At 29.9% G+C, this 3,645-nt stretch overlaps 1 pseudogene; it reads right to left on the bottom strand.

The window, feature by feature from the left end:
• Positions 1-2,687, bottom strand: part of LOC125860914 (transcription factor bHLH162-like) — an 11,322-nt pseudogene extending 8,635 nt beyond the window's left edge.
• Between the last annotated feature and the right edge of the window lie 958 nt (positions 2,688-3,645).

The following is a 3,645-nucleotide window of genomic DNA, read 5'->3' as shown; positions in this document are numbered from 1 at the left end:
GTGTATATAAAGAGATTGTATGGGCGGTCACTTCATGTTTCACTTAAGTGTGGCTTTGGGTAACTTGAGATAGTGGTCATGAAATGATTAAAAGGCTTACTTGTCAATTATATTCATGTATTGTACATTGGTACTAGTTGAGTATGTCTATTATGTGGGTATTGTCTTATATGTGGATGATGACTTGAAATGTGTCTCTTATAATTGTGATATGAAGGTTTTATAAAAAATGGCATGAAAGCATATATTTCAAATAAATGTCCTTTTTTTAGTATGTTTTTGCATGGTCATCATACTTAGTACTTAATTGTGCTAATTCCATATTTCTCTATTTTCTACAAGTGTAGGTTCCGGCAAGTGAGCGGGTTTTGTAGTAAACTTGGGATTTGAAGTTCTTCCTAGATTTTGTGGTATGTCCTCATATGTCGAGGGCAAGACTTTTCTATTCTAGTTTTATGATAAGGTTCTTGTAATAGACTTAATAGACTTCTTTTGATTGTAAAGGGCCGTGTCCCTAGTATGTTTTCACGTTTATGTCTAAGATGGCTAAGAGACTTAGTATTCCGCTTGTGTACCTTTGAATGATGTTTTTAAAAATGACCTTTGAGTCTTATGAGATTTTATTTAAAGAGTTTTTAATTCCACACTATTTTTCATATCTAATGTGATGAATGCTAAGGGCTTGTATGAGACCTCCGAGAGGTTGAATACGCATGTTACGACTTGGGGATACTCCCGGGTCGTGACAGAAAGAGTTAGTCAAAAAAGAGAGTTCTTATTAGTTGAAGGAAGGTGTTCTTTTTGTGGAGCTTTGAGCTCAACTCTTGTCCAGGGTTGTTGAGTTATATATTGTGAATAGGCTGTTGTATCCTGGAGGGGACAAGTCAAGAAGGACTACTGCTGGACCAGTGAAAACATTTGCTGCAGTGGGCTTGAATCTCCTTAAAGAGAGCGAGATATCCGCGCCTCAGCCTGAAGAGATTTATTTCTTCATTTTTATTTTCAATTGTAATCTTGTATTTTTTGTTATCTTGTAAGTTTTTCACTAACAAATTGTAATTATGAAAATAAGATAAGTCAGGTTACCTATTATAACAAGTAAAGATTACTTAATGATGGGGTTAAAAAATATATTGAATCAATAGTAAAAAAAATACATGATAGTTGAGGTGTGTTTTAATAAATAGTATTGGTAATCGTTCAGATAGGAAACTTGCACGCCTAATATTTAAAATATGAAACTCGAAAAACCATACTTTAGATGTGTTTTTGATCTTTGAGAAAATATTATCTCTAACGAAGTATATAACTTAAACTTATATGCGAGATGAGCTTTTGTAAGAAATGTTTAAACAAGCAAATAGACATTTAATTTACAGTAGAAATTCAAATATTGATGTAGTGGATAGTGTCAGAAATTAGCAAGAATCTGACTCACTTGGGTAGTGTATGAACCTTCAGCCAAAGAAATTACTGAATAATATTGCCTATCAGCTATGCGTAGACATTGAAATTTTATCAGACTCTATAAGACATGTTCAATTTGAGTTTGAACTCTACAAATGATGTTTTCAATTCCAATTATGATTAATCTTGTAGGCTACTAAACTCTAAACCATATAATATTTCCTTGAAGAGAGATCTCAAAATATCCCATAAATTGATCTCGAGTATTTATAAAGATCAAGATCTCGAATATCCCATAAACTGATATTCATAAAGAGATCAAGATATGTCAAAGTCTTCTTGATAATAAATACTTCAAGAAATACACAAATCCTTTCATGGAGATAAATTTCAAATCATCCTAGTTCGAAAAATACACCACTAACAGCCCTCGAATTATAAAGATCAAGTTCAAATCATCCTATACACCACTATAGCTCTCGAATCACGGAGAAATATTAAGAAAAAAGAATCAAGAGAACAAATAAAATTGTACCCATATTGTTTTAATTATTTCTTCATATATTTTTTATGATTGATTTATTTTTCATTTATTGAAAATTTGTTCCAAACACAATGAAATTGCTAAAAGCTTCTTATCCTCTCTTTCTTTCTATATTTTAGGGCTTCTTAAAACTTCAAAAAGAAGAAAAAAAAAAGACCTAGACCTTTTAAAATCAGAGTAGAGTAGGAGGTAGAACTTTGAGTAACTTTAGTCCTTGTACTTATTTATGTTAAAAGATCATTATCTCGTAATTTGTACAAATTACGTATTTTATCTAGAACTCAATAACTTTAAAAAACAACTAAATTCAAGAATTCTAGTTCATGTCGTCGTATTAAACAAGTGATAAAAGGGAAATATATACCTTTGTTTATTTTTGAACCTTGATATGGATCAACTCTTCATCTTAATTATCTATCAACAAGTTGAGGCCTATACCTAAACACCCCCCACCCCACCATTAGGTCAAAAATTCATAAACTTCAAATCTTGAATTCTCCTATTTCGCGCTTTCATGCATGTTTGTAAGATGGAAATAAGATGTTGTGTATGTGTAAGAGATCTAGAGAGAGAAAATATAGTGTTTATAATATACCTTAGAGTAGTGAAGAGGAATAAGAGAAAAGAGCTTAGTATAAAGATACTTCATTTGGATTCTTCTATTCTTTTCCTGTGTTTTCCTGTCTAGCTTTTGTACTGAGCTAGTGCTAACAATATTAATATTGTTGTTTTTCATTTCTGTTGTAAAGTAATTTGATGAACAAGTGAATATTTTATGGATCTAGCTCCTATATAAAGTTTGGAAAGAGGGAGGAATTATCTACTTTAGTAATCATTATATATATATATATATATATACTAATAATATGTACTATATGTTGAAATCTTCAACATATAAACCACCCACCCTACGCAAATCAATCACTTTCTAACTCTCTCTTCAATTAAATTCAAATTCATAGAGTACATAATAAGCTATAATGCTCTTCCGTACGTTCCGATTAATGTTTATCATTTAACTTGACATAAAATTTAATTTCTGTTTTAAAAAATTGAGATATAGGTTAAAACAGTTATTTACTATTTGTGTGTCTTTAAATTATTTGCTAAGAGTAAAAGGGAATCTTTCAAACTTAACGTTCTGATGGAATAAAAGAAAAGTGTGTCATATAAATTAAGACGAGAGAAATAATTTTTTTTCTTTACAATTTTTTCATGAACATAAAATTTAAAGAGTATAATTGTATTCTACCACAAAAATGGTACGTTTTATCATTGTGTAATTTAAAAAATTATTTGCATGGTATTATTGATTTCTTCAAATTATTAGATGTAAAAGTTGTACGAGTGGTTATGAGTTGTTTGTTATTATCCAAGTGAGATCGTTACTTTTCAACTATAAAATATAGTAATGATACGTTACATTATAGCGAATAATATTAATTTTTGTATAAATTTTATTAATTAAGTGACATTACGAGCGATCAACTCTATAAAATAATGAATAAATTCAAGTAACTTATGTGAGTATATAATAGGGAAAAGAGTTTGAAAAATACTCTAACTTTGATCGAAATTGTAGTTACGATATCAAACTTTATGGAGGACCTTTTACCTCCCTGCACTATTTAATAGTGTATTTTAAAGGTATATATGTGCCTACGTGGACACTTTACTATTTATAACGATGCAAT

This window comes from Solanum stenotomum, chromosome 3, assembly GCF_019186545.1.
Source record: "Solanum stenotomum isolate F172 chromosome 3, ASM1918654v1, whole genome shotgun sequence".
Taxonomy (NCBI): Eukaryota; Viridiplantae; Streptophyta; class Magnoliopsida; order Solanales; family Solanaceae; genus Solanum; species Solanum stenotomum.
The sequence above is the reverse complement of the archived record's forward strand: the minus strand, read 5'-3'. Positions and strand labels throughout refer to the sequence as shown.